The following is a 14,755-nucleotide window of genomic DNA, read 5'->3' as shown; positions in this document are numbered from 1 at the left end:
AATCGTATTCCATATGTAATATCATACGCATCTTCTTAATCTAACTAACCGCACGTATCTCTCGTATTTGGCTCAACGTCTAAGCCTAAGCCGAGACCAAGCTAGATCAGGCCTTATTAGACCTGATCAAGCTTCAACCCCTTCTCCTAATTTATTGGACTTAATTGACCATGAGAAGGTATTTCTTAGAGCTCTGGCCTCTATCCTAGCTAGAAACGGTCCAACTCGACAACCTAACAAAATAACAATGCCACCTCTTACTCCTGCTTACAGTACATGCTATTTGAAAATGGAGTTTAGAAACCTCGCAATCCTCTCGTCTTGGGCTCAATGTCTGAGCCTAGCCAGAGCTAGACCAGTCCCAATTATCAACTCCTACTCCTACTCCTACTCCTACTCCTACTTATAGTACACATATTAGAAAATGGAGTTTAAAAAATATAGGCAATTACTGTACATATCTCCGTAATGGGCTAGAAGTATGTGCCAAGCCTAAGCTGGATGAGTCCCAATTAGACGGAGCTAATTGGGACTAATCTAGCTTGTGCCTTGTAGCCCCTCCATGATTGCACATTTGCTTGATCTAGCTTGCAACCCCTCCATAAATATGGATTACACGTTGATTATGGTGGGGTCGAACATTGAATTAACGAGATTATAAGATTTTGCTACCTTGACCGTGGGTTAGGTATTTCTTAGAGCTCTGGCCTCGACTCTAATAGATTCATTAAATGCTGCTTTAGATTTAAGCTCAGGAAAGCTAGAACATGTCCAACTCGATAACCTAACAAAGAAACAATGTTACCTTCTAATCTTCTACTCCTACTAACGCTACATATATTATTGGGAAAATAGAGTTTAGAAATCTTGCAATTCATTGTACATATATCTAGTGTTACGCTCAATGTCTGATTCAAGTTGAGCATGAGCTAGATCAGTCTCAACATGTCAACTCCTACTACTCCTCCTACTTACAATACATATATTATTGAAAAACGAACCTCAAAAAAAAAAAACTTGCAGTCACCGTACGCATCTCTCGTGTTAGTCCCAATATGTCACCTCCTACTTATGGTACATATATTATATGGTAAATGGAGTTTAGAAATCTTAACAAACAACTTCGTATTATAAATAGTGACTACTCAAGCGTGCAGAAACATAGTACCGACCCCTCTTAGGTTTCTGCTACTAACTGTGGGTACTACTACTATGCATACACAAATATACAACCAAAAGGTACAACCTGCAATACACATGGTACAGGCCATAGAGCACATGAAGTTGTAAATATTCATTGGGTCCCCTATATATAGTGTGAGATCAAAATCAAAATAAATAACCAAGAAAATGATATAATACTGTGCTAGAGGGTCCTGTACTGCAAGAAACTATGATTGTCAGAATTTCATCATGTATGTTTTGATGTGAGTTGTATATGTTAGATTTCAGAAATAAGCATGGAATCCCATGAAACATCATATGACTGTTGTTAAAGAACATACTCGAAATGATTAGGTATGCGCAAGTGCACCAAACCGATAGTTCTAGCCATCAGATCGCATCAATGAGCCATGAAGATGCCTAGGCTTGTAAACGAACCGAACAAACATGAAGGAAGCATGTTTGTGTTTGTTCATTTAACTTTAACTGAAGAAAGATCGGGCATATGAACAATTAAACGAACAAAGTTTCTTGCTTGTGTTGGTTTGTTAAGAAAATGAAAATGGCGTCTTCTTTATGTTCATTTGTTAACTGTATTAACGAAGGAACATAACTGCGTTAAAAACTAGTTAACAGTAATGTGAAGAAGTGAAGAATATGGTGTTTTGGGGCCTAAAAAGTTATTTAAAACTATACAAAGTTGTGGTGAGTCATAAAAGTTTAAATAAATATATTAACGAATGTAATCGAATGAACTTAAACAAATGTAACCTAGCGAACATAATGAACGTAAACGAATGCACATAAACAAATTTAAATGAACGAATATAAATGAGCATTCACAAGCATTAATAAACAAACTTTTTTGTTCATGTTCGTTTGTTTATTTTTGAACTGGAATGCCACAACATCTAGAGATATAAAGTCAAATGTTATCTGAGTAAATAAAAAAGTTATAGTTAAAATGGCTATTTTGGTAATTTTCCAATACAATAAAGCACAAGGGTCTAAGAGGAAACTATTATATTTTTCCAAATAACAAATTAACTGCCAAAAAATGAAGGAAAGAATGCAATTTGTGATAGGTGAGTGAAAGAAAATTTTCAAAAACAAGCCTGTTTTCCCTCTTTTAATTTCCAAATATATCAAAAACAGAAACAGTTAATAATAATAATAATAATAATAATAATAATAATAATAAATCAGATGGAAATAATAATAACTGGAGTGAGAACTAAAAATGAAACTTCACAGAATAAAGCTGGTATACAATCACCTGAGAGCTCAACCTTTTTCTCTGCATCATGTAGTGGGCCCCATGTGGGGACAGATTTTCTACTGCTTTTTTTTGAACAGTTTGGCTCACTGGCAATGCACACCCCCTAACACCTAAAGGACCCGGGTTTGAATCTCCCAGAGAGAGGGACCTTTCAACCTAAAATGGTATTTTTTTGCCTCCGCATAGACTCGAACCTAGGCCACCACCCGGGCGGGACCCTCGCAAGCGAGTTATCCCCCCACCTCCGACCAGCTGGGCTGGACCTCATCGGCAAGATTTTCTACTGCTGATCTGTCTTCTTCACCTCTCAATTTCATTTAATTTTAATTATTATTATTATTATATTGTCAGTCCAAATTTCTCATCTTCTGAACCTCCCTCTGCCCATGTTATCCACTATCAATCATGAATCAACATTGGGTTAGGCTGAGGGGTGTGGAGCGCTAGGAAGGGCGCAAGAGGCCTGACGCTCGCGCCCCGGGGCGCGAGCACCACACCACCGAGGCGCGAGAGGGGCGCGAGAGCGGAAAACGAGGCAGGCGCCAGGGTGCTAGCGGCTGAGAATGGCGTGAAGTTTTCTTGGAAAGCGTGAATAGAGCAGTTGGGGGGGTGATTTATTAAAAAAAAAAACGTTTTTTTTCCTATATATAATAACAAACCCATATCAAACCCATATCAAACCTATATCAAACCCGATTTTGTTTCTCTGTATTAAACATATATCAAACCCAAACCAATATCACATACCAATATCACATACCACACCCAAAACCCGAAATCACCCCATCTTCCAAACCTTTTTTTAAAAACATGGCTGGAAATTGGTACCCAAACCTAGATTCATATTACAGTTACGACGATTTATGGTCGGCACCGGACCAACCGATGTTTTATTCGGGGTCGCAACAATCATCCGGCTTTCAACCATCCAACATACAACCGTCTCCTAACTTTGTAGTTCCGGAGACACAAGAACCAGAACCAGAAAGTGAAGCTGCAGGACAAAGAAGACGCGTCCACCGGAAAAAACAAGTTGCAACGGACGGGTCGGGTTCGGCTTCGACTGGAAGGGCGAAACGGAAAATCACTCCGTGGTCATCGGATGAGAAGGAAGCCCTGTGTCGGGCTTGGATAGCCATTTCTGAGGATCGGCGTTGCGGTAATTGTTTTAACGTTTTTAAAAATGATTTTAAAAAAAAGTTAAATAAAAAAGTTAAATGACTTACAAATTTATTTATGCATTTTGCAGCCGACTACCAAAAGAGCAAGGTCTTTTGGACAAAGGTTAGGGAGACGTTCTATTCGCTCGTTGGGAGTACAGAGCGGAACCCCGATATGATTTCGGGTCGGTGGACCGAAATCAGAAAATTTGTCGGCTTGTTTACTAATCTGTTCAACAGGAACGCCGGTCGTATGAGACCAAGTGGCAGTGACGATTTGGCGGTCTATAATTTCACTGTCGAAGAGTGGAAGCAGGAGTGCCTGCGGAGGTATGGGACGGTGAAGACGTGGGACGGTGTAAAGGTGTGGGAGAGGTTGAGAAGGTGTTCCAAGTGGGTTGAGCTGGTGGCGCCGGACCTTGATGCGGAAGTAGGGCCGAAACGGACTAAAACTAGTTCGTCTGGAGCGTACAGCACTTCCGCCGGGTCGGATTGCCGGGTTGGATTCGACCTAAACGTTGCTGGGGAGGAAACGTCTTCACCGCCGAGGAGGCGGCCATTGGGAAGGGACGCCAGGGGGAAAAAACCGGCTGAGGGGGAAGCCGTAAACATCAATGATCTTGTTGAATCCCTCAATAAATTCAACAAAACCATGGAGGTGGTCTCTATTGACAAAAAGGAAAAAAAAAGAATGAGAGATTTGGACTTCCTTGCAAGAGACTTCAGCCACCTAAATCCGGTCGACCAAATGCTGATGGAAAAACAAAAGGAACGTATCCGGAAGAGGTTGATCGAAGAAGACGAAGCCGAATAATAAGAATAATGTTTTTCTTTAGTACTTTAATTTTTTTTTATATATTAATGTGTTTTTTTAATTAATGTGTGTTTTTTTAAATAATTTCTTGTTTTTTTAATAATACGTTTTTTTAATACATTTATAAAAAAATAAACCGCTCGCGCCCCCTCTCGCGCCCCTCCACACCATGGCCCGGGGCGCTATCACCACTACCAACACCCATCTTATCAAGTTTCTCTCTCTACCACACGTCACAATATTATTGGCTGGCGCCCCCACTCACGCCCCCTCTCGCGCCCCCCACACCCCTCAGCCTTAGTAAAATACTCACACCAAAAAAGTAGATTCATTTTTGGTCAAATATCCAGATGTGGTCCTATATTATTTACTGTAACACAAATTCACAATAATATAATAACAATAACAATAATGGTATATACTTTTAAAATTCTCTCATACACTTGATAAAAATCTAACCCAATGCCCAAAAATAAATAACTTTTCTCTTGGATATTGTCAGAAAAAAAAGATAAGAAAACTGAGTCAAAAGCTATGAATAATGACAATAAAAATAGGAAAACAAACTTCACATGTTTTCCTTCAATCTGCTAGCTACTGGGAATTTCATAATCTCTGACTAATCAATGTATTCACATTCTAAGATTCTGGTCAAACTTTGACCAAAAGCTTGATAATGAGAGAAGTAATAATAAGATGAAGATAAGATGAAACTGAATACCTTTTGCCTGCATACACCAGCATTTGCAGTGGTACCAAGAGTGTTTAAAAACTGCATATTGGAAACCCTTTAAATCTCTTAATGTAGGGTTACATTGTCTTAAAAGCATGTTAACATGAAAATAATGCATAAAGTCCAAAATCAAAATCAAAATCTTTATCAATGAGACAGCTGTTGTTTTGGGTCCATTCGCATTTTCGCGTTCTCAAATCATTATAAAATAAAGAGCTTGATGCTTGATGTAATTAAAAAGTTTTAAGTCAAAAAAGATTCATTTAGCTCCCTCAAGAGCACCATGTAAGCACCCCACATGTCAATTCAAAATTCATGAAAAATAAAGTTTAACACCTCATTTTGATGTTTGATGTCATTAGCTTGGGGCCAAGTAAGTTTTTTTCTGCAACATAACGTGCACACAATTAAAGATTTTGAATCAAAGAATGTAGAGAATTTAAGGGCATTACTATTTAGGTGGGACATATTGGATTAAAGAATTTTGTATATGTCTTTTATTCATGTAGGACAGCCTAAAGTATGAAAAGAAATGATCCTAATATTCATTTAGCCCCCACAATAGCACCATATAAGCACCCCACATGTCAACTCAAATTTCATGAAAAAACGTTTAACACCTCATTTTGATAAGAATCATTTAGCCCCTTCAATATCACCATAAAAGCACCACACATGTCAACTCAAATTTCATGGAAATAAAGTTTTAACACCTCATTTTGATAGATGGTGTCTCCCGATTCACAGCATAAACACGATATTAAAAGAATCGTTTCTGTTCAGTACAAACCAACATGTGATGCTAAGACAATTTGAATCATATGATTAAGGATTTCATAAGTTGGTATGTTCCCTTTGTGACAGCAATTGCAATAGAAGTGACCATAGTATTCATATCATATAGTCAATAATTTACAGCTCCAAAAGGTTTAAAAGTGTAAAGAGAATCAAATCAATTGCAGCATGGCATGGTATCCAATAAGTAACACAAAAGGTAGGCCTTGAGAACCATAATGCATAATGTAATGATTCATAATATTATATTGCAAAATGTTGAACATCATACAGCAAGTGTCTCCAACTGGTTATGGGTTCAGTTGTTTATTATTAGATATTTTCAGCCATAAGTGTTTGGTCTGGTTCTTTTGTGAAGTTGCAGATCAATCATGATGGACAGCAGTGTTGTAAAAACCAGTATTAGTCGCTGATTAATCGGCGAGTGAACAGTTTGATTTCAGCTAATAGGATCCAATAACCGGTAGTCGGTCAAAGCCGGTTCAAATCTGCCCAAATTGTTCGAAATTCGGCCAAAATTGGTCAACATCCTTGTAGTAATTTGAAAAAACTATACTTATTAATACAATCCGATTAATAAGTTGGAAAAATAATATATAAAATTAGAAGAAATTAAATATAAAATTCCAATACTGGTAAAAATATATATAAAATATCAATCCGATTAATCCTTGTTAAACACAAGTCTGTACCCCACCGCCCGACAAGTGCCAAGAGGTTCTACAACACTGATTAAAAGATCTATTTATGTATATGATTAAACTGTATATCATTTGTGAAGTTGAACATCAATCATGACTGACAGCAGCATTGTAAAAATCGGTATTAGTTGCTGATCAGTAAACGAACATTCAGTAATCGACGAGTGACCAATTCAATTCAGTAAATCGGATCCGATAATCAGTGGTCAGTCAACACTGGTTCAATTCAATCCAAATCGGCCCATTCAAATTTTCGGTCAAAATTTGGAGAAAATTGGTTAAAAAAATCCTTGTAGTATTTGAAAAACTATACTTATTAATCCAATCCGATTAATAAGTTTGAAAATTATATATATAATTTTAAAAGTTACATATGAAATTCCAATACTGGTAAAAGAATATATATATATATATATATATATATATATATATATATATATAGGGGAAGTATAGAATGAAAACCCATTTGAGTTGTGAAACCCTATGTAACATAGTTTTTTTTTTTGCACATGTAATATATGTTGTAGCATTTAATACAAAATATCGAAAAATAAAAAAAAATTGTTTTGCTATTTTTTAACATTTTTTTACTAATTTTTATATATGTTTTTAGGAGAAAGAAAAAATTATTTTTACATTTACATTTTTTATTCACTTTAATGGTGAACTAGAAGACTCAAACTTTAATTAAAAACATGTGGTTGAAGATAGATATGTATATTTTAATTCGATTAATCCGTATTAATTGTGACAAGCACAAAGCAAGTCCTACAACACTGATTGAAAGATATATAATAAAAATAATTGAAATCAATGAATTCTCCTACAAATTGTATACAAAATAACAATACAAATCATAACAGCATGTTAATTGTACCGACAGTTTTTTTGAAAAACTATAAACGCATTAACAATACCTAATCCTGCAGAGCAACATGACGTCATGGTGGATTAATATCCGATAACGGCAGTTCTGTTAGTTACAGTTTGCCGGCGAGATAAATTTCAGGTGGAACCACTTTGGGCCGGCTTAAAACTTTGAGGCCCAATAATATATGCATAAATGGCCCAGAATTCATTTTGAAGTAGGCAGATCTTTGTTTTCTATCAATATTATATTAATCAAACTAATATAGCTCACCTCTAAACACGTGGTATACACGTCACCTTTCGTAGGTGAGACTATAGTTCAAAACCATTTTGAAGCTATTTGTATTGACATAACATAATACGCCATCATATATTCATATGTTGTTCATAATAAAACACTAAAACATTTAAACACAGGAAAAACTTTGTAAACTGGTAATCAAGTTTTACTACTGTTTTAATTAGGTCACTCATTATTTTTATGTGTTAAACATGTTCCATTGACTACATGACATTTCTTTTTCTTTTTAGTTAGTTGATGGCTAATCGATATCAAACATACTTCTCTTTAAATACTATATGTACTCATTTTTTTATTATATTCTTAGAAGTAAATCTGACTACTTGCCATTTTCCTTAAAATATTTGTGAGAAAAGATAAACCATTAGGAAATCATCTTCATCTCCTCCATCCTTATCCACCTTCGATTCTTCCACCGCCTTCATTTTCTCATCATTCATCATTCCTCAAATTTGCTTCGTCTTTGGCTTATTATATCACACAAAAAAGCATTTTTGCCCTTAAGCAACTATCTTCAAGCAAAAACCATATGAAATACAAACCCTTAGCCCCTATTTATACTTAGCATTAACCATAATAACCAAATTATTATAACTTATCTATGAAAAGTTGAAAACTATTCTTTTAATTTATATCAAACTTACCATGTAAAACAATTACATGACCAAAACAAAAACACAATAAGAAAACAAAAATATATGAATCATTTAAGCAATATTAACCATAACTTATCTATCAAAAACATAACTCTTTACTCTTGCTCCCTAACCCACGTCTTCGATTTCACTGGTCCATGTGAATCGCCCCATTCTTGACCCGACACAAATCAAGCCAACATTATATAGTATAGATCAGTAAATTAGTGGTTGGACAAAAGCCTAATAACTCATTTAAGCAATAAGAGGGTGGATTAATAAGATCGATTAATGATTAGTGTTGTAGAATTCATTAGGTGTTAGTCGGACGATGGGGCATTGACTAATGATTAATCGAGATTAATTGGATTGGAATTTATATGTAATTTTTCAAATATACACACACATACACGCACGCAAGCACACACACACGTTTTGGAGAATCATTCTTTTACATTTAACGAGATCACTTAACAAGAAAAAGGAAAGAGAGATCTTTCCTTCCCCATCTTCTCTTCTTTTCCCCTCTTTTCCCTTCCTTCCTCGACGTCTCTTCATGCATAAGTGTGAGCACACAGAGAGTATATTGCAATGGTGAGTGAGTGGATCCTTTACCGTGTGCATATCATGCCCTGCTTATAACCGAGTTCGTTTGAAGGTGGAGATTCATTTTTCGACCACGTGTCAAGGTTGGGTTGGATGATCTCTACTGTGGCAGCCGTCATGGAGATCGTGGATACCCATTTGGGCGGGCCGTACCTCCATGTACTATTTGTCTCCCGTGCAGGTGTGACTAATGAAACCGTGCATGGTGAATGTACATGTGTTGTTGTGTCGTTGGTGTTATGTCTTGTATAGGTCTAGTGTCCTTCCTCGTACACTTGTCTTGAGTTTTTGTCTTTCCTTCGTTTTGTTTTGGGTTCGAGTCCGGTATACCTATCAATGTGCAATGCAAATGATAAAATATTGTGCTAGAGGGTGTCTTGTAACTATGAGAATTTCATCATGTATGTTTTCATGTGAATTTTATTGGCGGACCCAAAATGGACCTTGAAATATATTTCTTATAAGTGGGCTTTTCTTAAAATGAAGCCCATAAGTTAGAGCATTTTCAACCGATCCCTTATCCCCATTTCTATAATTACATTAAAAAATATTATATTTCTCTCTTCTGTTTAATTAAATAATATTTATTTTGTACTTTAATCATTACAGTTTTCTTTCTTCACCCTATAATTTACAAAAAAATCACTACCTTTTCCCCAAATTTATAAAAAATCACAACCTTTTGTCTCTCCACCCTATAATTTACATTCACAACTACTCAAGACCCCACCCTATAATTTACAAACTCCTCTCACAAAATTTTAAGGGATCATATGAGAATGCTCTTACTAACTATATATTTGTAAAACCAAATAGCTAACGTACATAGGTTAAGCAAGTCAATGTAGTTGTTGACTTTTCAAGATGTGGTTTGGTTGTTTGATTTAGATAAATCGAGGCAAAATTGAGCCACAAACATATACGGACAAACGAAATTATGTATCTAAACACAAAATACAAAAAACTACATGACCAAAATGTATTCTCAAACTAACCAAGGACTATGGGTCTAAAGTTACATAGTTCACATTAGCAAGCATGTTGTCGTCTCGAATTACATATGGCATAGTATAATAAACTGTAAAATCGTCTTGTGTTTGGCAAAACTAGCTGGTGACCGGTGGTTGTAGGTTGGTGGTTGAAATCTAGTGGCTGGTAGCTGTAACTTTTTAGATATATTTAAATGTTTGGCAGAGTAGCTGGAACTTTAATAAAATGTATAAAATAACAAAAATGGCCTAAGCAAAAAAACATAATACTAAATGTATATATCTTGAAGGTTATTTAAGTAACTTTAAATACTAAAAAACTTGTAGCCTTTTATAAACGCTAGGAGCTTAAAACTTTAGGCTTTTTCTCCTAACCTAAAAGTTTCAAGCTCTTTTAACAAAACAAAATTTTTTATTGAGTATGAGTTTTTTTCTTAAAAGCTTGAAGCTATAATATGTTAAAAGCTCATTACCAAACATACCCTATATAAAAAAATAAAAAAAAAACAAAGAAAAAAACAAAAAAAAGGGAAAAGATGAAAAAAAAGGGAAAAGACGAGAAAAAAGGGTAGGAAAGAATGGAAAGGAGGAAGCAAAATCTGTGAGGGGAGGTTCGTACTTCATACACAGGAACAACTGTTAATAATAAAACAACTTACCAATTATTGTGAAACAAGCCTAATAGCTGAAACAATGACAATGAGATGTAGGGGGGATGAGAGAGATATCATTAATAAGGTGTATATTACAATGAGGTAACTAAGATGTATATATAGGATATGAAAACTTGGGGAGGAAGCTAATATATATTAGGTGTTGATAACCATAATATTAATATATTTATAACACTCCCCCTCGGTTATCAACTTAATACGCTTGAAGATGCTGCCTCATTAAAAACTTTGCTAGGAAAACCCAATGGGACAAAACCATAGCTAAGGAAAAAGAGTGCAGCGCGTATTGTCTCCCCCTGATTTATACACCCGTTAAAATCGTACATATCGATCTTCTGTGAAAACTTCAAAACTTTTGTACTCAATCATTTGTGTCTTCGTCCCTTGACATACGAATTGTTAAGTTGAACAATGTTTCATGATCTTCCCGTGAAAACTTCTTTTGTGTCATCTCATAACCATATACTATTATATTAATACTCTGTTGAGTTTCTCTGCATGACAAGACTAACAAAACTTGTTTTGATGAGTTAGTAAAATATAAACACATATCTTTCATACCTGAAATATATGTTTTAACCCATTCCGATGTCTCCTAGCTGGACACATGCTGATAAATATAAATAAAGAAAATAATAATCATATACATAGCTAACAGTACGACATAATTCACTTATGCATTTAATTGTGATATTTCCGAACTAATAATATTTCATATTCAAGTAGGGAATGATATAGAGTGTATTGTTGGACATCCTTTAACGTACTCAAAGAATGAATCTTGTATTTGGTAAAATGCCTCAACATCTTTTAGATGTACTTTGATGGATTGATAAACAAATTACACATATACTTGAACCGTAGGTCGAGCAATATTTACATAATGTCAAGGTGTTTCAAAAATTCTCATTCAAGGTTGAACAATATCGAAGATTGGTAGGAAGACTTCTTTACCTACAAGCCACCCGACCCTACGTCACCCATGCGGTCAATATCCTAAGCCAATTTGTTTCAGATCCTAGACAACCACATTTAGATGCTGCTCATCGTGTTTTACGCTATCTAAAAGCCACACCCGGGCAAGGAGTCCTTCTTCCACGTGAAGGAGAGTGCAATCTTACGGCTTATTGTGACTCAAATTGTGGCTTGGATGCTCATACACACGGAGATCTCGATCGAACCGGTTACCTGCCCCTTTTGGGTGGAGCCCCGATCTCTTGGAACACCAAAAAACATTATGCTGTCTCCTGTTCTTCCGTCGAGGCAGAATACCGATCTATGGCATCTAGCGTAAGTGAAGTTCTATGGGTTCGTTGGCTTCTAAAAGATCTTGGTGTGATCCTTACAAAACCGACACCTCTATTTTGGGATAATCAAACAGCCCGTCACATCGCTAATAACCCAGTCTTTCATGAGCGCACCAAACATGTAGAGATGGATTGTTATTTCATTCGAGAAAGAGTTGATAGTCAAGAAATCAAACCTCACACCATTGACACCAAAATGCAAATTGCCGATATATTCACAAAGGGCTTGGGAGCACAACTTAGATTTCTACTTGACAAGTTGGTCACTCAAAACTTACATGCTCCAACTTGAGGGGGGGGGTCTTGAGATATCACTTGACTTATTTAACTCCTTATTTCTCTACCATATCTTCCTCCCTTTGACCAACATGATTTGTTCCTTTTCCCATCCTTTATTCTTGCTATTTCCTTTACAAGATTTTATGGTTTTGTATTTAATTGTTCTCTGTAACATTTTAAGGATGAAGAAATATAATAAATAAAAGTAACCCTTTGATATGTTTTTTATCACCTACTGTAAATCTTGAATCACAATATTATCTATTTTTTGTTAAATTAAATTGCAGTTTAAATTACAATAAAGTCACAACTCAAAGATGATGAATACTGAGAATACTTCCTTGACTTTATTCACAGAAGGCGGGAGTCGTTAGGCAGGATCTAGCCAAGCTAAAGAAGGAAACTGACTAAGGTATGTAATAAATAGTACTCACTGTATTAAATACAATATTATTTCTGAGAATAACCAACCAGTTGACTCAGGAAAGAGCGGTAGAAAACAATCATGGACGGACTTGTAATTTTTTTTACCAAGACATCACTTTGTTTTGTCTATTTTTTTACGTGGTCGCATTTGAGAATTTTTGAAAGAAAAAAATGCATCTTTTGGGTGTAACTTTTGCAAGCTTTGATTTGAGTTGTGAAAATTGAGCTCGATGCAAATCAGACTACTTGTAAGTGCACAATATATTCATATTATTATATATACGGTTTTGACATTTATTTGTTATTTTAATATATATATTTTTATGCAGATATAATTGGTTTCGTTATTAATATTTAAACATAGAAGCTTTCACAGCCAAAAACTGGGATGAAATATGTTAAAATTGTTCTACAAGTTCAAGACTTTGAGAACAGTTTTAATTTATCGTTATAATAATAATATATTATGTGTTTAAAATTAAAATGGTTTTACTACTTTTTAAAATACTTTATGTTTTCAAGGGTAATGGTATCAACGTTACTTTATGTGACGATTATGTCTCTGTTGTAAACCCATTATATGGATTTGATACGCATTTATTGAAAGCTACAATGGCCGAACGATTAAATTATCCACCTCTGCAACTGTAAAGCAAATAACTTGATGCATATGGAGGGTGAATTCATCTTTTTTAGTTTATTAGAAACTTTTGTATAACTATTCATGACACCAACCCTTTATTTTCTTTGTTTAGCAGATTTGTCGCGGCATTGCCAATTAGCTAGATTGTTACGCTATGAATTTTGTACATGCTACCGGTCCAAATACCTGCATGTCATCTATGATCGTGGACTCCTAGGAATTCATTGGTAAATGCTAATATAGTTATATAATACTCTTTTTTGTTAAAATCTTTAATAAAACTAATAATCTTGATACACTTAAAATCATAGGTATGAGCCATTTGATACATTTACCCAAGATCTTATGATCTCTTGCATGTTGTTCTTTTCTCTATTGAGCAAAAAAGGTATGTACCATAAATTTTAATAAATTATATTTAAATTTGGATATACGGTAATTATGTAAACATCGATTCATTATACCTCAGACGCAACATTACTAGCAAAATGGCAGTGATAAATAGAATATTTAAACTCGGGAACATGTGTGCATTCTTTACTTGGTTTATATGACTTGAGGAAATAGGGAGGGCAATTGGGTAGCGTGTAGCAGTAGAGGACTCCGCTGAGGACTCACAGAGAATTTTTACATGTGACAAAAAAACCTTTACATACTTATTGCTAATTTTGTAAATTTGATATTCCAAACTTCATACTGTTTGTACTACGTATTTTGCTTTTTACCTTTAATCTTCTTTTTTATTTCAAATAACAAGCATTATTTGTTTTGTTATTGGTAAATCACGTGTAATACACGGGTTTAAAAACTAGTGCATGCCCTATCTATACTATATATAATAATACATAACTAAAGGGTGATTAAAACGCTTGTTTTGAGGGCTTTACAATTTCTAATGCATAAGATATATGTGTATAAAGGGGTAAACTGGTCTTTTAAACACACTCCACCCACATACATTTGATTTCAACAAATAATTTTGTTAATTTAAGAAATACTTACAACTTTGACCCCTCTTGTTTACCCACATTTAACTCAACTTTATCCTTTTTTATTTTAATCTTATATGTTTTACAAAAGTATGATTAAAAAAATCCGAGCATACCCATTTGAGCGGGCTTACTTTTGTCGACGTTCTAGTATAAATACTTTTCAAATCAGATGGACGGTTTAAAATGTGCAAGTTATTACTGCATGAATATATGCATGATTGTACAAGTTTTTTTTAAATGATACATGTTTACAATTTCATCTCATTAGTTACATATCTAATCCTTTATCTATTTGATAAAAAACATAAAAAAAAACTTGTAACAATTAAAAAAATTCCACTTATCAATATATTTTACTATTTAATGTACAAATTTGATTCCTCATGT

This window comes from Bidens hawaiensis, unplaced genomic scaffold, assembly GCF_021521415.1.
Source record: "Bidens hawaiensis isolate Kalapana, Puna unplaced genomic scaffold, B.hawaiensis_p1.1 tig00006302_1, whole genome shotgun sequence".
NCBI classification, from domain to species: Eukaryota; Viridiplantae; Streptophyta; class Magnoliopsida; order Asterales; family Asteraceae; genus Bidens; species Bidens hawaiensis.
This window is presented reverse-complemented; position numbering follows the sequence as displayed.